The 23,283-nt window shown below is 44.3% G+C and overlaps 1 protein-coding gene across 4 annotated transcripts in view; it reads left to right on the top strand.

Annotated features, from left to right (window-relative positions):
- Positions 1-4,106: 4,106 nt before the first annotated feature.
- Positions 4,107-23,283, top strand: part of SPOPL (speckle type BTB/POZ protein like) — a 53,916-nt gene continuing 34,739 nt past the window's right edge. For all 4 annotated transcript variants that reach the window (XM_075001707.1, XM_075001706.1, XM_075001708.1 and 1 more), the window contains exon 1: positions 4,107-4,250. The gene's annotated coding sequence lies outside the window, so the exon portion shown is untranslated. The remainder of the gene's footprint in view (positions 4,251-23,283) is intronic.

Here is a 23,283-nt window from a genome sequence, read left to right as displayed (position 1 = left end):
AGAAAAAGGGATGTGGGAATGTTTTAGTCTCCCCCTGAACGTGGCTTTGGAGTACACAAAAACTGACAATGTGTTCTGTTTAATGAAGTGAGATGCCATCAGTGCTATTTGTGATGCCACTGAGCTGTTCATAAGATGGAAGTCTAAATAATAATTCTAGACATATAACTTGTGAGCCCACAACAAAAGACTCGGGCTTTATTGTGGTAGTTTTGCATTTGCTTTCTTGGCTGAATATGACTGTCTTTAAACTGTTCCTAACTATAGCCTGTATCTCCATTTTTACTGAGACGAAATATGAAGTTTGAATTTTGCAGAGTATATTAATATGTGCTCTCTTTACTTGGGCTCCATTGTCAAGCCTTTCATTATGAACTGTACTTCCTTTACTGGTCCTTTCTGGTGCAGGAATTCTGCCTAAACATTGTCTGAAACAAAGTGTTGGGGTTGGGCAGTTATTTGCGTAGGAATGGTGTTTTTGTTTAAAATATCAGTTGATTTCCATTTCTTTAGGACTGGAGGGATACAGATATCACCACAAACATAAAAATGTGGCTTTCTCACTTAAGTGCAGAAGACAGATGAAGTGAGTCTATAATGGACCTTCCCCCCTGTTCACAAGCGAATTACCTACATTCTCTCCCAACCAAGAATTCACTCTGACCCAGGTGACTTCCACATGGGGATTCTCTTCCTAAAGAATCAAGAGATTACTGTTCTTTTGATAGGTCTGATTTGCAGTCTTACTTTTGATTGTATTTAGAGGGAGTGGTATTGACCCCCCATACTTAAGACTGCCTGATGCTTTTCATTACAAAACATTTTTGTTTCTAGAAGATGTCTAATGCCTCTATGGTTTGCAGCAACAGTTTGAAATTTGGGGGAGTGATAACACTGAAGTGGCTTTGCCTATCCCTAATGAACTGGTCCTGAGTCTGACTTGGCTGAGATACAAGATGCCAAGATTTAAGATGCCAAACATTGCCTTTTATAGTCTGCATTATGCTGCTACATGAATATTCCAACAAGGAGTCTTTTGTGGAGCCTGTCATGCTAAGCATCCCCTCTAACACTTTCCTAAATATCCACCTGGAACCATAGCCACAAACAGAGGAGAAGTGGGATGGGAAATGAGAGCCACAAGACAGCTTCCCCACACATTTCATTTTTAGGCAATGCTCCTCAACTGCTACCTCTTCTTTCTGGGGAAATAGCATCTTTCCTGTCCCTCAAAACATGATGTCCTAGCGCTTCTCTTTCTTTAATATTCCCTCAACCAAACCATTTCCTGTTTTCCCACCTGGCTTAACGCCTGTGGAGGGAAGACAATGCAAAAACAGCTAATAGTGCTAAAGGTGTAGGAAAGTCAACAGAGGGTGAGCAGGATGATGATGACCGAGCATACTTGTATGACAGGTGGATGGCTGATGAGTGAGTGGATTCCCGGGGTAGTTGTATCTGTCTGAATATCTGTTTGATGGAATATAGAGGAGATGGGAAAGGAATGTGAGACTTCAAGGGACAGTGCCAGGAAAGACTATGAAATTTTGGGGTGAAAATCAGCAAAGCACTTCTGCATTAGAGAAACTCCGTAGGGAGCAAAAGACAGCCTGTAATTTTATTTATTTTTGGGGGGGTGGCAGAGGGTGTGGAATTGATGAAGAATGCATCTTTTTTGCAGAGCCAACGTCCCCAGTGACAATTTATGGCTCCACTGTGCTATGCATTGTCCATGCACATGCAGCAAGAAGAAATGACTCTTGCTTCAAAAAACTTGCTGCATTATTTAAGATACAACCAGTGACAGGCACAAAAATGGAAACAGGTGGGCAGGAGAATGTCTTGTAACCCTTGGTTTCAATGTGTCAGGAATCATCCTTTAGTTACGGGGCCACAGAAGATAACTGCCTGTTCCTGCTGCTAGCTAATGTAGTTGCTATATTAGCTCCAGTGGTACTTTCCTCTATAGTGGGGACGTTCCAGGATTTGACTGCAATTTATGTGCAAACTAACAACCCTTGAATTATAAAAGAACTCTTCCCCCAGCAGGCAGAACCTCTCCAGATGCAGAAGCAGCAGTGGCAGCTCGTGCACCACAGGGAAGGAGGGTTTGGAGACCACATTGTCTGTCTGTTTCTGGTCTGGTGTGGAGGAGTTGGGGCATGAGCCTTGCCTCATGTGCTGTGCCCCAAATACTGGGTCCATAAGAGCAGGGCTTGTGGAGCAGCCATGTAGAGGAAATAGCTGGACCCAGTGAGTGAAGTCAGCAGATGCAGCCTGGTAGGGATTGTAGCCTGGGTAGGGAGAGGAAGGGCCTAGCTGGGACTGCAGGGGAGTGGGCGGCAGCCTGGGAGCATGACAGAAAAGGTGTGGTGAAAGTCAAAGCAAGTGGCTTAAAGCCAGGGCTGGGTTTGGAAAGGAGAAAGAAGGGGGTGTGGATGAATCTTTAAAATGAGGATGAAGCAAAATAAGTCAGTGAACCTCAGGTCTAGGGCACTAGACTGGCAGGCAGGAAACCTGGCTTCTGTTTGTGACTCTGTCATTGATCTGCTGAATGACCCAGGGCAAATCACTTCCCATTTCGCCTTCCACTACTTGTCTTTATCATGCAAATAGATCATAGACTCTTTGAAGAAGGGACTGTTTCCTATTATGTATTCTGTGCAATGTCATAGAGGAACAATGATTTTGACCAGGGCCTCCAAGTGCTACTCTAATGTAAACAATACAGATGCAGGTTTGTGTCATCCTGACAACCTAATATTATATTTCAATGCAGTAATTGTTTTTGCATACACAGGACTTCCACATCTGCTTTGTCAGTGGGCAGTTGCACAGCTGGTCTGGAAAGAAGCAGCACTTTTGGGGAAAAATGCTGCTTTTTTTCCCCAGCCACTGGCTACACAGCTACCCCCTGCTCTGTAAGTCCTTTTGGTCCTGCAAATGCTGCTTGGGGAGTAGGGGTAGGACTCTGAGCCCTAAGGAAAAGGCCAGAGGTTGGGACCAGGGGCTGTCAGACTGCTGGAGTGGAGAGGGCGGTGGAGTGTGCCAAAGCTCTTGCACTGAACTGGGGGTTGACAGCTGGAAGTGGGAGGGGTGGGTGTCAGCTGGAGGCCAATCAGCACACAGCTGCATAGGGCACCATGAAATTTGTTACAATTTGGTGCCCTAACTTTCAGGGTGCAAGTGCAATTCTGTGTATTGCATATGGGGTCCTGACATTGCATGCTTCCGGGTACTGCTTTTTGGAATGTGTGAAAGCTCACTCTGCCAGGCCAGTTCCAACTATTGTATCAGGTGCAGCCCTGCCCCAGAAACTCTGTGCTCCCACCTCCCATAACTGTCATTCAACAGCAAAAAAAGCCATATGCCCCTCTGGGAGCTGGCCCAGATACAGGAGCCCCAGGCCGCAGGGAACAGCCTGAGGTCTGTGCTATGGAGCATGAATTCTCCCCTTACTCATGCAGGGAAAAAGCAACCACCCAAAACAGACAATGAGCTCACTGTTCCAGGCTCTCTGCACCAGGGTAACCCTAGGGGCTGAACGTCAGGGCCGGCCGGGAGGCACACGGAGAACGGGTAGCCACAGCACTGCCGCCACTCCGGATGTGATCCGAGCGCCAACCACGCCGGCCTGGACATGGCCTCAGCAATGGGGAACGGGAGGTCTGTGACACAGCTCAGCGGCTGGGCCCTGGAGAGGCCTCCCACGCCACGGCCGGCTTCAACTTGGCTTCCCAGCCCGCCGCGTTCCCAAGGAAACCAGGCAAAGCCAAGCCGGCCGCCCGCCGACCCTAAGCCGGGGACCAAGCGACCCCAGACTCGTGACAAGGCCCAGCCCAGCCCAGCCCAGCCCATCCAGCCAGCGGCGTCGCCGTTCGAGGTCCGGAGCGCGCGAGCAGCGGAGCGTTGGGCGGGGAGACCTCGCCCGGACTGCACGTGGCAGTGAACGTCTCACGTGAGAACCCGGATGTGACATCATCCCTGCACGCAGCGTGACCCCCCTCCTTGCCCGGAAGCGAGTCGGCTGGGACTGTACGGGAGCCGGGAGGTATCACGCAGGGGCCGGGGTGGGCTGGGGAGGGGGGTGGGGGTCTCAGCTTCGCCCCGGGCGTTCGCAGAAAGGAGGGTCGTGAAGGGGCGGAAATGTGGCTCAGCTCGCGCCCTGCCTCGCCGCTCCCGCCGGGTTCTAGTGACCGCCCGCCAGCATGAGCCCTGCCGCCGAACCTCCCAACCAGCGCCGAGCTCCGGTAAGTTCCCGAGCCCCCGGGTGCCTCAGTTTGCACCCGAGGGGGGCAGGGGGGTGGCCGCCGCTCCCCGCCCTAGGCCGCCGGAGGCACGGGACCCCCACGTAGTAGGGAAGTGCCCGCACTTGGGCGTGCCCGGGACCCCTGGGGCAGCGTTACGTCCCGTCCCCTCTCGGGGCGTGCAGCCTTCTTCCTTCTCCTCCTTCGGGCAGCCCTGCTCCCTGCCCCAGGCCGGACGGGCCCAGCGGAGGGGTCTCGATCTCGGCCCTTCTCCCAGCGCGCTACGGGAGTCATCGAGTAGCGAGGCCTGCCCTCCGGCACGCTGGCCCCCACACGAGTAGGGAGTGAGGTCGCCCCTCTTCTGCATGCCAGCCAGGGGCTTGCCCCAGTCTTGCACACTGGCTGGGACTCCTCCACACCCCCGGCAGCTGCTTCGGTGGGCTGATGTGCAAACAAGCTGAACTCCAGACACCTAACCTGGGGGGGTGATGCAGGGCAGGGTCTTAGAGGAGGATCTGTGTGTCCCGTCCACCACTTTTTCTATCCTGCCTTATGCACCACCCCAAAGAACCCGAGGTGGGGAGGGTCTTCTGTCCGTCCGGTAGACATTTATTTCTTTTATTTCTCTCTGCTTGCACATTGTCATTAACCCATCTCTTCCCCCCACCTAGTATTTTGAATAGGTAATGACTATGGGCTCCTTGTTTTAAATGTGCAGCTTCTATTCCCAGTGGGGCAGTAACTTAGAAACGGGGCAGGAAGGTTGATATCTGCTTGCTCGCCTTTGCTGAGTGCTTGATACGTGTGTGGCTCAATGCTCCAGCAGCTACTCTCTGGATGAGTGGTAGTCTAACAGAGATGAATTAATTTGGGGAAGCTTCTCAATGAACTGTGACTGGAGAAAGCTGTGGTCTGCATTCTCCCCTATCCCAAAAATAACTTGTCTCAACCTGAACATTAATCTATGGGAGGCAGAAAGGTCAGCTTGTGATTAATTTACCCTGTGTCTATAATATCCAGAGAGAGCATGACCCACTCTAGTGGAGGGGAGAGCAATAATTTTTGATGGTGGGGGCACTCCAACTGTTTGGTAAGTGGTCAAGGGTCACATTCATCCATGATATTAATGAAGGAGGTGTGGCATCTGTGCTCTGCAGAAGGGAACTCAGGGTAGAGGAGTGAGGCATGGGAGGGGGTATGAGATCTAGGCGTTTGGAGTGAAGAAAGTGGTCGTGACTTGGGGCAGGGGATTGTGGTACAGGAGGGGATGCAGGAGGTTGTGACTTGGTGCAGGGGATAGTGGTACAGGAGGGGATGCAGGTGGTTGGGTTATGACTGGGGGCAGGGTTTGGAGTTGTGACCTGGGGCTGGGGATTGGGAGACAGGGTCCGGGTAGGCATAACCATGCAGGGGCAGAGGGTTTTAGGTATGGGGGCACAGGGTTGCGGGGAGGCAGGTGCTGGGGTGGCAGAGGCAGGGTTTGGCCAGGAGATGCTTACCTGGATGACTCCTGCTCAGCAGGTTCCCTGCCTTCCATGTTCAATCAGGCTGCTCAGAGCAGTCACTGCAGGGCCATGGGCCTCTGTGAACAGTTACACAGAGGGTGGGGGAAGAGTACTTTGAACCCTGTCTGTTCTTCAAATAGACAGGTTCCATTGGCTGAAAACTAGCAAATGGGAGCTGTAAGATTTTTGCTGGGGGTGGTGGCAGTGGCGGTATATGAAGCCTCTTCCACTCCTCTTCCAAACTCACAGCTATTCACAGACAAGCAAGGCTACCAAATTGGCTTTTTCTGAGTGGCATGTGGGGGCGGGGCAGGCAGGAAGTCTGTGTGAGACTTCTGCTGTTCCCCTGGGCCAGAGCCAAAAGCCTGGTGGGCTGGATGCAGTCTGTATTTTGCCTGCTCCTCCTCTAGTATGAACTAGTTTGTTCAGGCATTGTCTGAGGGAGATATGAAAGTGACTATTCAAAAGCTTTTTTTATCATTGTTTGTTTATCTTATGCTTATTGCCTTGACTTTTATTTCTTATTTTCTGACGCAATATAATAATCTGAGTTGTGTTCCTCTAAGAACATTGGGCATCTCCCACTTCAGAACCACAGCAAAAACGTTTGTTGTTGTCGTGCTTTGGATTGTGTAACTTGCAGAACTACATTCTAAATGATGGCAATGAACAGTATTTTCAGTACCACTTTTGATTCATCCACTACAATAAATGTGCTAGGGAGGAGTTGTTAACACAGTTGTCTCTTACCAGGTTAAAATAGCCACAGTTTGGAGCTTGGACATGAAATGAACTTGTTTAAAGCTGTCTTTCACTTGGCTATGTGATCCAGTGAAATCCAATCTTATAGTGTTTATAAGGCATTTTAAGACAGGTGATACTTAAAGGATGGATAGAATTTTATTAAGGGAAAGATCATGAATGAACAAAAATGCTACTTTTAAAAACTATGATTTCAGAATGAAGTGTATTATTTTTTTATGTAGTGTACCCTATTAACTTTGAAGATATCGTGAATGTTCTAGCTTGGCTGACTTTTAAAGTGCATTGTGCCCCGAAGAAGTATTTATATATTATTCCTAATGCCCAACTCCTGTATGGTGCTATTCATCCTTGAATATCAAAACGATACAAAGTTTTGCATCTGACAAAGTGTATCTTTGCCCACAAAAGCTTATGCTTCAAAAAAATCTTAGTCTACGAGGTGCCACAGAACTTCTTGTTGTTTTTGTGGATACAGTCTGACACGTCTACCCCTCTGGCTTTTTTTTTTTTTTTTTGGGTAGAAAATAAAAACCGTTGTCCCAAGTTTGAGGCTAGTGGCTTTCAGATTATGTGTTAAGAGGAATTAAAAGATGGAGATGCTGTGAGCCATGCAAAGTCAATGTTGTATTAGAGATTGAAGCTGGGTTCTTTCATACTCCTTATTACAGTTCTGCAGAATATATTATGCTGTCAGTTTCTCATGTGGTTTGAATAGTACAAAGGAATTTTTCTGGTTCTCAAAATGAAGTTGAGGAATCACGTGGGATAACACCAGAGCTTTTTTATGTGAAGTTTTCAAGCAAAGCCAAATCTCTTTCTAAAGGTTTTCTTAAATTGATTTGTTCCTATTTTCATAATTTTACTAACCAGTCTGTTTTTCTTAACTGTTCCGAAGGAATAAAGTGTGGTGAACGTGTTAAAGGGATACAGGAAATTTAGAAATCACATGTCTGAAATTTTCCTAACATTCTTACAACCAGCTCCTAGGAGTCGTATACCTGCAAGCAGGGAAACAAATTTTCCTTCTGATTTTTGGTTTGTTCTTTGCATTTAGGAATATGTTTTATATGCCAGTTTCACTGTTCCTGTTGCATAGTCATTTTTCCCTTTGTGTGGATCTTTCAGGCAGCCATAGGGGAAAGAGAAATATTTTAAAATAATATTTGTAAAACCACAAAACGTTACAAGGCCAAGTTAGTTTCTGAGACCACTTCTAACTCCCACTCCTTTGAAACTGACTAGGTCTCAAGCTGACATCTCTTTAACATATCCAGGAATATTTTGCTTGGGTCTTTGTGCTACACTGGAAAACAATTATATAGGAGTCTATCAGACTTGAGTTTCAACAACTGAAAAACTGTTTTCAAAGTACGTAATCTGTTCAAGATTTAATTAAATACTTAAGGCAAGTAATATATTTAACTTGAGATACTGCAAAAATTGTTGATTGATACGAAGTTTCCAAATGAAAATTTGGTAATGGAAACCTTGCTGTCTGGCACTGTCAGCAGTAGCCTTGGGACCTCTGTTCTCAACCTGGGCTGCCAAGAGTAGAAAACCATAGAAAAGTAAGAGTGGGCTTTATAACCTTAAATAATAAAGTTTATTACTTTTCCACAATTTTCCATCACTTGTCTGCAACTCAGCTGCAATTCTTTGACAATCATCCGACAATTCAAAGATCCTAGAAAACCATGGCAAATTAAAGCTGTCAGGAGCTATACATATAGTCATATGCCAGTGGATTTGGGGTGTCAGGGTGAGGAAGAGAGAGAGAGGCAGAAAAAAATCTGATAGTTAAAAATGACAAAAGCTTGTGTCTAACAGTCAGTGCGTACTGATTACAGTTCTTAAACACCAGCTTGAAGGCTAGTATTTTTCAGAAAATTCAAGAAAAGTAATTTCAGTTAGTAAATTCCATTGTCAATTTTTGTGGTTTTATGAGTATCTGGACCTTTCTGAGCTGCAAATAAAAGAATCTGATTGTTTATGCAGAGAAATAGTTGAAACAGTTGCTCTGTACTGCACAAAATACACTTTTTAAAAATCTTTTGTTTATTGTGAAGGAGTGTAGGTTCAGATGTGAGTAATGTCTGTTGGTGATCTCTCTACTTATTTTTGCTTAGTTTTTTTTTTTGTCTCCTCTAAGTTACAATCTTTGTATAAACTTCAGCATCTTTGTACTGTGGTTCAGTTTTCCCTTTACATGCTGCACCTTTGCAAAACTTTGTTCGGTGAAACCATTTTCTACCATAGGCTATGTCTGCATTGGTCCCTCGCCTTCAAAAGGGGCATGCAAAAATGGCCAATCGAAAGTGCAAATGCTGTGCTATTTTGCATATTTATTGATTCATTTGCATAATGAGATCACTTGCTGTTCCAGAAGAGCTGCTTTCCAAAGCCAAAACAGCTGTGTAGATGGGGTTCCTTCAAAAGGAAGACCTGCTTTTGAAAGCACCCTTCTTACTATTTTTTTTTCTTTTTTCAGGAAGAATGGTGCTTTCGAAAGCAGGGCTTTCCTTACTACACTGCTGTTTTGGCTTTCGAAACCAGCTCTTCTGGAATAGGGACTGGTGGTTGTTATGCAAATGAAGTGCTGAATATGCAGATCAGTGCCTTATTTACATTTTCCATCTGCCATTTTGCATGCCCCTTTCAAAAGGGAGGGGCTAGAGTAGACATAGCCATAGTGATTTCCATGTGCTCAGCAGCTATGATTATAGTTACTATACAGTAACAAAAGTTACTAATGCCAAGATTCCACTTCATTTTCACTGTTTTCCCATGCCCCATACATTCACCCTCCTTAAACAAGTACTTCACTTACAAAGTACTTGCTTCAATGAGGGACACACATACACACCTTAGTGAACTCCCCCTACTATTATGAACTTTAACCTACTCCCCGCAGCTCCAACCTGCGTACTCTTACCCCCCCCCCCACGTGCCCCACAGCCCCAACCCATGCAGCCTGACCCCCCGCTGGCCTTGTAGACAAGCCCCTGCAGCCTGACCACTGCTGGCTCCACAGCTCCAGCGTGTGGCCGCCTTAAGCACCCACCTGTCCTGCAGACTGGCCTGTGGCAGCCTGACCCAAACCTCTGCAGCCTTAACGCCCCCGCCCCCCACTACTGGGCCCGCAGACAAGTCCCAGCAGCCTTAACCCCCACCAGTCCCGGGAACCAGCCCCAGTAGTGTGATACCCTCCGTTGGTCCTGCAGACTGGCCTGTGGCAGCCTTTAACACCCTTCTGGCTGCGCAGACCAGCCCCAGCAGCCTGCCCCCCGCCCCACCCAACTGACCAGCCCATGGCTGCTTGACTCCCCCACCTCCCCCCCTGCTGGTTCTGGAGATCTAAACCACTGCAGCCTGCCCCCCCCCCCCCCCCCCCGCTGGCCACACACCCAACCTGCAGCAGCCTTCACCTACCCACCCCTACCCCATGGACCCTACCCGCCACCAGCTTTTAACCCTCCCTCCCACTCATGGCCCTAAACTGCCCCAGTCTTTAACGTTTCTCCCCCGCCCCCCGGCGCAACACAAGGTTCTCTTACCTTTCAAGAGCAGCGCCACATGCTGCTACTCCTTCACCAATCAGAGACTTGTACCTGTATTTTAATGAGAATTTGGTGTCCCTTTCCGAGTTTTCACCTACCAGCAGAAAGGTAGCAACCAATTGTGCTGGTATAGCGAGGGATGTGTGTACTGGTGACAAGTAAATTTGGGTTGTCTTTTCTCAAGCAACATTTTCTGACTGGATCTTGCTGTTGAGAATCATTCATGCATTTTTGAGAACTCTTAGGAAAGATTCCAATAAAATTGAGATATTTTGCCAGAATAAGATGTTCCAAATGAGTCCACTAAGTATTTAACTAAGATAATTGATTGCAAGCAATGTCAGAGTATTGCTCTTGTTAAAAATAGTCTGCCAATCTGAATATTTTACTACTTGTGTCTTATTTTATTAAGCCATCCTTCTTTCCCTTTTGGGTATCTTAACTTACTTAAAACTTATACGTGCAGAAAGGTAGTTGTTTTAGTCTTGTGTCTTCGCAAAACAAAATAAAAAAGCAGTCCTGTAGCACCTTAAAGACTAACAATATTATTTATCAGGTGATGAGCTCATATGCAGCTGAATATAAATGGAAAAAGACACAAATGCATATAATTTGTTTAATGTGACTTGTGAATTTTACCCAATGCCTGGTAAGGTAAACCTAACCACCAGTGAAAACACATGGAGACCAGACCTGTGGCCTTTCTTGCTGCTTGGGTCCCTCCCTCACGTGGGCTAAAAGAGCCTGCTAGAGGCCTGTGTGGAACCATGGCTTTGTTCATACTACACACCTTCTAGTGGCATAGCTAGGCTGCTGCACAGTGTGCTGCTGTTTAATGTCAGAAGAGAGCTCTCCCCGTGACAGAATAATCCCCCCCTCCAGCCAGTTGTACTAACTTCACTGGGAGCAGTGTGGCTCCTGCACATGAAACAGTGTCCACTCTGGTATTGTTTGGGGGGGGGGGCAAAGGGGGAGTATTTTCACTCCCCCCCAGTGACAAAAGTTTTAATGACACAAGTGCTTGTGTAGACAAAGCCTGTTTTTTATTCCTACTTCCATCCTGCCCTGCAATTTCCACTCCCACCAGCTTCTGTACTGTTCCTTGAATTTTTATCCCTCTGCCACTCACAGAAATCTTAGATCCTATAAATCCCTTATGCCAACAAAAATATAAATGTCATTTCATGTATAAAAGGAATTCAAACACAAGTTTTAGTAGAAAAAGAATAAAACAAATCTTGCTTAATCCATGTAAAAATACTTCAACACCTTTTGTAACTGGGGCCCTATGAAATTCACAATTAATTTTGGTCAGTTTCATGACAGGATTTTGAAAAGTGAGTATTTAATGATTTCAGCTATTTAAATCTGAAGCTATCATGGTGTTGTAATTGTGAGGTTCCTGTTCCCAAAGGGACGTAAAGGTGTTTCAGTAGTATTGCCCTTATTTCTGCTCTGCTTCAGGTTACTCTGCTGCCTTCAGAGCAGGAGGCATTACAGGCATAGAGAGGGATCTGCAACTGAAATAGCAAGAAAAGCCATTTTTTTTTTTTCTTTTCAAATGCAGTTACAAAATCAGTCCTTCAAGAGCTGCACTGCATGTGAATGAGAAAGTTCTTAATAAATAATGTCAACCCGTGCTTTTTGTCACACCTATTTTAAGAACAGTGATTTGTAGTAGTTAGAAAACTAAGTTGCCCCCATCTCCAGGCTTTACCCCCTGCCCCCAAACCCATGCCTGGGCTTAACCCCTCTGAGCCCTAGCCTCTGCCCATCCCCAGGATTAACTCACCTCAGCGCATGCAGCTCCTCTGCAGCTACCCCATTGCTCCTCACCACCGCCTTTGCGTGGCTGCATGGCTCTGGCAGGGGCAGGCTCGGCTGCCCGTCCCCCTACAGCTCTCCTTCTGGCTTCGACTTTTGCCCGTGTGGGGTGGCTTTCACTTCCTGGATTCCCTGCCCTGGCGCAGCTGACTGCTCAGAGGCTCTGAAGCCTGCTGCTGCTGCTGCTGCTTGAATGAAAACCTAAATTCAATCGGTCTAACAGCAGGCAGGTGAATTTAATTTTTTTCGTTTAAGCAGCAGCAGCAGCACCCAGAGCCGCAGGAGGAGTTGGAGGTGACAGCACTTGGAGATGCAAGTGACTCCTAAAAGAGGCACATGTGGCTCTGGAGCCACAGGTTGCTGACCCTCGAGCACAGACGTGAAGAGGCGTAGATTGGTATTGCCACCCTTGCTTCTGTGCTGCTGCCGGGGCCATGCCCTTCAGGGCTGGGCACCTGTGTGGAAAACAGAACAGAAGTAAGGGTGGCAATTGAATTTGATTGTACCCTAGTTGTAATAGACATCACATATCTTTCTATCAGTTGGTTAAATTTAAATATTGAATCTTTTTTTTTTAAAAAAACAAACTTGCTTTATGTTATTGAAATTCTGTTTACGTAAAGCTTATGAGCTATTTAGTATTTTTCTATAAATTATCTCTGTCGGTTGCAGTGGTACTCACAATTACGGGTCTTGAGAGCAACATTTGCAACCAGTATCCACCAAAAGAGCCACATCACCCCACCAAACACACACATACTATAAATATAACCGAGTTCTCTAAAATTGTAAAACACATTCTCAGTACAATGAAAACTAAATTTAGCTAAACCATTGGCGGGGTAAGCATACCATGCTGTTTGTTTTGTTCCTTCCACCCACACATCTACAATTCCATTCATCAATGCAATTTATAACATCCCTTATATCTTCAGTAAGGGCCAGCAAGGAGAGAGGCTGTACCTCTTGGAGCTTACTCTGTCTCTGAGCTCAGCCACCCTTGTTCCTCCAATCTGCTGATTTGCCCTGCTTCTGGAAGGAGTGGAAGGAACGTGGACTCCTTCTCCAGGAATGGCATTCCACTGGCTGAGCTCTGCATTCCCACTTATTTCTGCCTTAGCCCCACGCACCAATGAATTATGTTGCCATTCATCACACAGTATGGGCCATATCAGCAGTAAATTTATGGTGGATCTACCCCTTCCCCCAAATTTAATTTATTTAGATTACATTCAAATGAAGAGTCTTTTGCTTATGTGGCACTGTGTGGAGAGGGGTACTAAAGGTTTTTTCCTAACCCAGACCCCATGCTGCCCAAAATTGTGAGCATCAGGCTGAGGGCAGAGAGGTTGCCAGGCTACCAGATCTCTAGCATCCCATTTGAAGGATGTTATGCATTTTGGCTTGTACAGTCTTTGAGGCATAAACTTCCTTTGTTCTGTATGTGCAGCAGTGTCCTAGTGCAAGACTGGGGCTCCTAAGTAAGTACTTGACTGACTTATTCCTCTTTATTCCACTCAGAACTTAGGGCCTTCACTGCTACCTTTCATGATCTCTTGATGCAGTCCTAGCTTCTCCCCTTGTGACCTTAATGATGTGCCGTTCTCCTTCTCTTGTGCGTTTCCAAGTTGTACTTGGTGTAATTTGTTGTCTGTTGGCTCTGGGTATTCTAGTCCAGTACTGTCTTGTTTATATTGTCTGGTTCGTTCCTCCCTGTGTGTCCTAGCTATCTCAATTTGTGTTCCAAAATTTTCTGCCTTGCCGGTTTAAGTTATCTTTCAAAGCTCTTCATTTATGATTTTTTCCATGCTGTGTGATATTAAGGAATGTGTAAGGCAGCAGTTGATAAGTTATTAATTAGATCATAGCATCCTGATGAGCCTCCAGGTTTCATTGCCTTGAAGTAAAATAGATTTTACAATTATATTAAATTGTTCAGTTTGGTGGGCAAAATTTCTGTTTCTTTAGCTCAGGTTTCGGGTTGCAAAGGCATGTTTGACTTTCGCTAGTGTAGCTCTAATGTCTTTGTTCCACATGTTCTGATTTCAGTTCTGCGGAGATGTGGTGTCAGAATTGTTGTGATAATTGAGCCTACACATTTATCCTAATTGTGAGCTCTGCTATGAAAACTGAAAGTTCATAGTGTCAGAATAACCTGTTATAAATGTTGAGAGGAAAAGATGAAAAAAGACTGAATTAGTACCGGGGAAGGGCCTACAGATACATCTCAAGGACTTCGCTAAGATCATGGCTGGTAAACGACAAAGGTGGTGACTGGAAATCAGCGTACTCAAATTGGTGTGTTGGAAGATAGGCCTAACTGGTGGTTGAAAGAATGCAGGATGTTCCACCCATTGCTCTGTTTTGAGATCCTTTAAAAGGCAAGAGGAGGTGAAAGAGCAAGCTTTGTCATGGTTGATGTAAACCCCAGAGTCTCCTGGTCCCTGGACCATCTTTGTGCTAACTAATCTGAGCCAGAAAGAGGGACCGCAGTGACATCTCCACTGGTTCTGGATAAATCCCAGGATCCAATACTTTGTAACAACTGGAATGTGTAATTTTCTTTCCTCCTCCTGGTTTTTTTTTTCCCCCTACCCTTCTATTTGTGCCTTCTGTTTACTAAGTGTCTGGCTCAGCTGGCTAATACTGTATTTTACAACAGTGTAGTAAACCTGTGACCGAAGAAGCACTTAAAAGCGATGACCTAAACTAACAAATGCTGGCGTTGAGTTTGTCTGTTTCAGAGTGGCTGCTAAGACTATGGGTTGTTTGTGTTTTCTTCAATAAGGAAGATTGCAAGAGTCAGCACTAAAGATAGGAGCTGCATTTTCTATCTCTGCAGTTCTTTTCTTTCCCTGTTTGTTTGCCTGGTTTTGCATCTAGGAAATGGGATCATGCTGGGACAGCAGTAGCAGAAACATTGGCTTCAGCCCATCTCAGTTAACATCTTTTGGGGAAAAGAGAAGGACAATTATTATAGTTTTATTACCGTCTAATACGGTGGTGTCCAAAACAAATGTTATGGATTGCCACAGCTCACTGCCCCTTCTAAGGCTCTCTGCGCCTATCATCACCAGGTACCCCAACCCCCCAGGCTACTCACTGGAGCTGCCCTGGGTCTGGAGCCGCGCCGGGACCAGAGGAGTGCCTCCACTCCCTGTCACTATGTGGTGGAGAGTGAATGGGGAGTGTATTGGACAGTTCTGGTCTAATGTGTCAGGTGCACCAGAGAGGTTTCTTTCCAAAAACTTCTCCTCAGCTAAAGAGAGAGGGAACAAGGGACATTGTTAAAATGGTTTTACTTTTTCTGTATTTTTAATAAAAGGTTACAATTATAGCGTGGTTTCAGAGGTTCTAAGTAGATGGATGTCTCTGTATATTAAACCCTGTTTAAACTGTACAGTTTCGGGGTCATGCTACCATTTTTTTAAAACCTTTGGACCCATACTCCTATTAGAATTAATACAACCAACCTCATCTATGGAAATTCCAGTAAATGTTTTTGGTGATTTTTGTTGTGTTGATTTCCATGGGTTTTGTTTTCTTAGTGGTGTTGGTTCAGCCTATTAGTTGTGCATAAACCTGGAGATCATTAGTTTTAGCGTACGTGTCTCTGTGGGTATAGGACATGACACTGATGTCATTTGCAAAGATGATCTCTTATAGCTTCTGTGAGAAAGTCCGTTGTATCACTCTTGGTTATTCTGTGGCTTTTCTCAGTAACCTGCCCATTACCAGTAGGTGAAAGTCTTAGGTGATATAAGACATCCTTGTCTAACTTTGATGTGTTAATCAATTTACAGTTATGTATTACTTAATGATATATTTTTATTAGAAGCTCTGAATGATTGGGGTACTTTCCGTGGGAATTCCATAGTGGTGTATTATTTCCATAAAGCACTGTCTGCTGAATCACACATTTTTGGAAATCAATGGAATGTATAGGAGGAGACTGTGTATTCGATCAACAGTTCTGCGGTATGTAGGGCTACTGTTTTGAGCTACACATGGTGTCTCCTGTCTCAGCCCTGCCTGTTGTCATATCCTTGAATCTACGGCTTTCTTGGTTCTGTCTAGAATGATACATGTAAGCATTTTAATTAGGGATGGACAACAGTTGAATGTCTCTCCAGTTTTTGCACTGACTAAGGTTCCTTTCTTTGGCAGCTTCACTATGTGACTGTTGTTCTGCTTCTTTTCTATTTTTTCTTTTTCCCCATATCTTTGGGAGAGGCCTAATCAAAGTGTCTTCTGTTTTCTTTGAGGCTTTAAGTACTGCTGTAATAGAATAATCCCACTCGGTTGTGTGACTAGTTCTTTTTGTGAAAGCCTTTTGCTACCGCTCCAGGACAGTGTTTCCCAACCTTAAAATATTTGCGTACCCCTTTTGGGGCTTCAGCCTTATCAGTGTATCCCATCTCCCAGTGCCATCCCAGTGCTTAACTCCTGATTTTAGTGATTTATTTTCTGCCGGGTATCCGTTGAAATCCTTTCATGTACCACTGATGGTACGCATACTATGCTTTGGGAAACACTGCTCCAGGAGAATCCTTTGCTTAGTGGAGTGATGTGAATCTCTCATCTCCTTTCCCAAGCCCCTACCCTATATATCCCATTGTTAGGTTTTCTGGGTTTCCTAGAATACTTGAAAAGTCTTTAAAGTGCTACTTGACTGCTTTTTTGTTTTTATAGTGTATAGACTAGCCCGGCTCCCTCTCTGTTACTAGAATACTTGGGTTTCAGAATTATCCCTTTATAGCACCTTACTTCCAATGTGGTAGCTGTCCCCTGCAGCAGAAGCAGTGTCACTACTCTGCTCCAGCTGTTCTTTTTACACATTGGGGCAGACATAGCTACTTGAATTTTTATTGATCCGTATTTGGAAGGTGATGTTTTCACCTTAAGGGCTAGAAAAAAATGTAAATGAAAGCCTGGAGTCTGCAAAATTTAGATTTTTTTTACGTAGTTTTTTTTAGTATAGTATGACCATGAAGCAGTGCCTGTATAGTGCAGAAATGTCTCTGTTTTAGGGATGACAATGGTTAGGTTACATCATTTACTGGACCAAGTTCTGTTGGTGAGAGAACCTTTTCAGCTTTTCTTCAGGCTCTGTGTAAGCTTGAAAGCTTGTCTTTCTCACTAACAGAAGTTGGTCCAATAAATGATATTCTTTCCCCCACACTGTTGAATATCCTGGGACCAACATGGTTACAGTAGCATGGCATAAAACAAGGGAAGTTTATTATTTTTAGGGGGTCATTTTTAGTTGCTTGTAATGTTGCTAGTGTTTTTATCTGTAGTTTTGCAGATTTATGCTCAATTTGGGAGCAAACTTCTTGAAATTCATCTGACAGAGCAAAGGATCCTACATTCAATGACCCGGTAAAAATTTTAATTTGTCAGAGATGGGTCTTTTAAAAATGTACAAGATTGTGTGTGTGTGTGTGTGTGTGTGTGTGTGTGTGTGTGTTATGTAATCTCCTAACTGCCATCGTTCTTTGAATTTCTTGTGTATCTGTGTGTCTTGTAGGAAACTGAGCATTTCCTACACTTAGTGTAATGCATTTCTCTTTGATTTCAGAATCTCTATAGCTTAATTGACAATGCAACACTCTGACACAACTGGGGCTCTATCAAGTCTGACACATCAGATTGTTACCTCACTTGTCGAAGATTCATAGGATGTGTCAATATTAGGGGAACCCTCGCAAAAAAGCCCTCATCTTCCTACAACAGGGAGTCTCCAACCCTGACTTATCTGATTCATGCTCAAGCTATGGGTCCAAAAATAACTGGATAGGTATTCCTTTTGGGGGTGGAGTCTGAGTTCTGAGATCCACCCTCCTCTCTGGGATTCAGAGGCTGGGCTCTGTCCTGAGCAAGTATAGCTGTACTGCTGTTTTTTAGCTATATAGCACAATCCTGTGTCAGCTGACCCAGGCTGTGAGACTCAGCACCGCGGTTTTTGCAGTATAGATGTATTTTCAGTTTAGTGGTGAAGAATGTCCTGTCTGAACTCCTGATGCTATGTCCTTTCCTCTCTGTTTTTCTTCAGGGGATCTTTGGCTGAGTTTGCAATTTTTTACCTCTTGATCATACCCTCCCATGTATGTCATCTTTCCAGAGTTAAAGTATCAGCTGGTAAGCTACCCACTAGCTGAAGATTTACAAAATTAGGATGTGGAGAAGGGAAATCATGGCTAGAGAGCATTTCTGGGATACTGAAGGGCCAGGCAAGGCAGAGAAATTGTCACCCTATTAATGGACAGCTGTTAGAACAGACAGAGTGCCCAGTTGACAGTGTTGGCAGCATACCAGTTGTTCCATTCGTATTGAGATAAACCCCAGGACCTTATTGTGCTAGACAGTATGCAAACATGGAGGACTATTTGGCCATGTCTACATACCCTCTCCCTTTTGGAGGGGGTATGTAAATCCACGGGATCGAAATTGGGAATAAGGGAATTTTGAAGTCAAGGTTTCCTTTCTACGTGCCGCTGCCTACCCCACACTTTCACTTTCTATATGACCCCACTTTGAAGGCCGCCTTTCATGGGAATATGTAAATGAGGTGCGGGATATTTAAATCCCTGCCTCATCTGCAATTTCCATCCCATGGATATATTTGATTAAACTGAAAGGACAAAAACATTTCTGAAGTATTGTAATGTACAACAGATTTAGCATGCCAACAAAAACAAATTATCATGAAAATGTCTATAGTTGGCTTGTTTGGGCAATTGTAAGCTAAAGAGATCATTTGATTTCACTGTGGAAAAGCATTTATCGGTCATGGTAAATTCACCATTTTATTTTGTAATGATTTTGTCAAAGCCGTATCTAAGAACTCTGAGCTGGATTATGAACTCTGCGTGTATCTTTACAAAGTGCATGTATTTTTACCAAGTTGCAAGCTCCACTTTGAAGGTACGCAAAGGCAACTGACTGCATTGTTGTCCCTTTGCCTCCATGTTGGACTAATATTCCAGCAGAGAAGTGGCACAGGTGTAACAGGATTGTTAAACCTTGATGGTCTCTGAGGAAAAAATAAGCATGCTAGAGAAAAAAGGTGCTGGTTCCATGGGCTAGGCCTCTAGGGAATGTGTTAAATGATCTCAGGAGGCAATATTAGATGGCCAGTCTCACTCTGATGCCACATCCACGCTGCACCACCCTTCTGGAAGGGGTATGCTAATGAATGAAGGGGAACATTCAGATGAGGTGTGGACTTAAATATCTTGCACCTGATTTGCATATTCCTGCAAGATTTTGCTTCTGGAAGAGCATCACACGTTTGAGGAATAAGGGTTCTTTCGGAAGGGGGGCTTCCTTCCAAAGGAACCCTGTCTACATGGCAGCTTTTGCTTCTGGAAAAGGCTCTTCCACAAGCGAGATCTTGTGGGAATATGCAAATGAGATGCAAGATATTTAAGTTTGTGCCTCATTTCAATGTTCCCCATTGCTCATTAGCATGCCTTTTCTGGCAGGGCAGTGTGGTATAGACATGGCTGAGTGTGCATCTGGAACTCCCAAAGTGAGACAGTGCTGGAGCCTGAGCTTTGTGGAGGCTTAACAGAGGCTGGGATTCCTTTCAGTCTGGTGGGCTGCCAGCAAGAAAAAATTGACTAGGCCTGTAGTGTCCAATACATTCCCTGTTTGCCACATGTGGTGAAGGGGGCAGCTGAGTGTGGTGAAACGCGGCTCAGGAGAGCCGCACATGTGGGGTGCACCTCTGGCTGCTCTGTGCACACGCCCCACCACATGGTGGGACAAGTGCTTGGTGGCAGCAGCAGAGGCAGGTGGAATATGTGGGGGGTGGGATGGAGGTGCCTGGGTTGGAGGAGGGGGCCATTTATTTGGAGCTCTGGAAGGAGAGGGCTGTGGCGAATGGTTTGAGCATTAGCCTGCTAAACCCAGGGTTGTTAGCTCAATCCTTGAGTAGGCCAGTTAGAGATTGGGGCAAATAGATATCAGGGATGGTGTTTGGGCCTGCCATGAGGGCAGGGGACTGGACTACATGACCTCCTGAGGTCCCTTCCAGTTCTAGAAGATTGTGTGTGTGTGTGAGAGAGAGAGAGAAGAGAAGAGAAGAGAATCCTTGATTTTACTGTTGGACTCCACAGCTTGACCATGATGTATTTAGCTTACAGTAGTTATAACAGAAGTAGAAGGGACAAAATTCAGTTTTTTAAACATATCTTCCTGCAGAATATCTTGAGGTTCTACCAGCTGTCTGAATGCATATTTTTCTCTGATTTTTTGAAAGAAAGTAATAGTAGCAAGGGGCTGTATGTATAGTAATCAGACTTGTTCATGATTCATAGCTGGGAGAGACTACAAATATGGTGGAGGTTAGTTTTAAAAACACTTTGAATAATACATTGGAGAAATGTCTGAAATGAAAAAAAGTCAAAGACATTTTGAAATCAGTCAATGCATTGGACATTCTAAATGCTACTAATTTCATGGACAATTACACTTCATTATTACTAAAGACACCCTTGCTCCTGGGTGTTGTGACTGGTTGAGAAGAGTTCTCTCTGCAAAGACTGCATGAATAAAAAAGGTGGGAGGAATACTACATTAGTAACATTACAGAAGAGTGTGAGTAAAATTGATGAGTTAGCAGTATAGCTTTACAAGGAGCTAAATGTTACGTTGGGTTATGCTAATAGGATTATCATGTGATTGAAGGAAGGTAACTTGTATTCTTGTTCAGTATTGGTTTGTCCCTGGTTTGGGTACTCCCTTAAATTTTGGGCATTGGTATTCTAAAGTCTTTTTATTCCCATAAAATGTTAACATACATCATACATTCTTTGTTTAGGATTGGGTTACTATCAAAGGATCCTCTAAAGATTAATAAGAAATTGAAGAAAACACAGAAAAATTGTTGCAAGAAATGACCTCCCAAAATGAGTCACTCACTGCAGTTGACTGAGTGTTGTGAGTGAACAGTTACAACAGGTAACTGTGTCACCAAAGGTACTCTTATCAGGTACCCAATAATTGTAGTTTGGATTTATCTATAAAGATTTATAATGCACTGTGGGAAAGTGAGGATGTTCAAAATGGAATTGATAGACTCCAGCATTAATAAATTAATTTGAGCTCGTAGTGTTGACGCAGCCTGAGATTTCCCTAATGGTGGCTGTTGTGGTAGATGTTCTAAGCCCAACAAGCCTAATATTTACCGTATCAGTGGTGTGTGCTACACTTAATTCTGCATGACAATATCAGCTTTGCCTGCCTAATAGTAGGGAAGGCCAATCCACAGGGGTACCTCTAAGTATCCTGCCAGGTAGTATTTATGGTGAGTATATAGACAGCACTGTCATAGAAACTACTTTTAAATTAATCAAATAAATATCAAAGGAGACCTTGGGGCACAAAAAGAAATATAGTCCCTACTATCAATTTTAGTGCACTTTTCAGTCCATAAAAGGTAGCTATAGGAAGGAAACAAGCTGACCAATAAACCACTTGGCATGAGGAAGAAAGAAGATACTTCAGGAAATGCCTCTCTGTACTTCAAGCAGGCATGACTACAGGATGACTTTCTGGTGTGGTATTCTCCAAGTAAGGGGGTCAAGTGGCATGGAATCTCCATATCTGATCAGTGCTACATTGGAAGAATGAGTCTGAGCAGAAATACAGTCTTAATTGCACATAGACTTAAATTTAAAGCCAGTATCAAGACTGATGTCCCCTCTTTTTCTTCTAACCAATTGAAGAACGGAGTATGAAGACTAAGGTATATAATCTTCAAAGTGGGGAATTTATCGTCCAACAAATAAGAAGGCTTAAGACTCTCTACTCCATCTACTTCCGAAGAATTGTCTTCCAAAAACAGGCATGCTCAACCTGCTGTTCTTGAACAGATTATACTCTGAATTGTAGCTTCTGGACTAAAATACAATTTTACCATTGCAGCAATTTTAAGAGGTATTTTTTTTTGCTGTTATCAAATGTTCTTCAGATGAGTTATTTTCACATCATTGACACACCTTCATAGGAAGTATCAGAGCTTTGCATAAAATGGACACTGTGCAGTGTTCTGCTTTACTTTTTGGCCTACCTGCTTCTCGCAGAGTTCTTTCTGTGGGCATAGAAGAGGGTCACATATACTCACTGTAAGATTTCTTGCTTATTGGAGAAGTCTTCCTGGAAAAGGTCCCACAAAGTGGCAGTCACATAACCCAGACTCTATTCTGTGCAAATTTGGATTTGTCAATATAACCAAGAGCCTAAGTGACTTATGGGAGTTGTTGTTGAAAAACGCCTGTAGGGATTGATGTCTGTCAGAAACTAGTGGCTAGTATTCATTCTCTAACCTTATTGATTAGGGTTCTTATGCTGAGTTATGCTTCACGTGGGTCTTCTCTGAAGTCTCCTGCTTCCTTGAGCTAAAAGAACATATAATTCCTCTCGGCCTTTGGTAATGGGACAAAGGAATTCAGGGGCCCACCACCACCATATATTAGAACTGGAATGGGTTGGTGGGGAGACTCCAAGCCAGATTTAAAAGATGGAAGCTCATTCAAGGAACAGCTTCATTCAGGGATTAATGGAAGAACTGATTTAGTTGAATTAAGCTAAGAACAATCATTCATAACCTGAGATCCATAATACTAATCCTGATCAGCTCAAGATGGCTCACAAGACTGGAGGTGTTTTATTAACAAAAGGAGGTACCAGATCCTCAACCTGGCTCTGGATATCTAATCCTTTCTGTTTGAGCTACCACAATGTTTGTCCCAGCCTAGGAAAATTCTACTTGCTCAGATAATTCAAACCCCTCCTTCAATTTTCCAGGTAAGTGACATGGCAAACAGTGGGTAAATAAATTTGTGCTCCTGGGATGATGTATTTCATGTCTGCTTTGCAAATATGATTTAACTTATAGCTGAATCTGGGTCTACTCCATAATTAGGTTCTCTGTCAAGACAGCCAACAAGTGTACCTCTCAGTGTCACATGTGGTAATTGAACCTCTTGTCTGGCAACATCTGTAATCCGGCATGGTTTTAGTTAATTGGAAGACCACTTATAATGGGCTTGGCCAAGTTTCCTGGGGTCTCAATGAAGTTTGTTTACAGCTACCAGTCCTAGCTGTGTGTTCTGTGCTGTTTAGCTGTGATTTACCCTTAAATGTCTTCTCGGAGCCCAGTAAGCAGTGGAAGTATTGGTAACGCTGCTAGAGAGCATTGATTTCCTGTGGTCCATAAAATTCTTTTGTTTAGCACTGGTCAGTAGTTTCACATGCTAACAGTTTGTGTAAGGAGAGAAGTAATGTGGCAAATCTAAACTGGAGAAGAAATGTTTTGGTTGTATACCAAGGAAATCCTAGTGGCAATAAACTATTAGAATGGGCTAGTCTCCCAAG

The sequence above is a fragment of the Carettochelys insculpta genome, chromosome 8 (genome assembly GCF_033958435.1).
Source record: "Carettochelys insculpta isolate YL-2023 chromosome 8, ASM3395843v1, whole genome shotgun sequence".
Classification (NCBI taxonomy): Eukaryota; Metazoa; Chordata; order Testudines; family Carettochelyidae; genus Carettochelys; species Carettochelys insculpta.
Note: the sequence above shows the minus strand (reverse complement) of the source record. Positions and strands in the feature narration are given on the sequence as shown.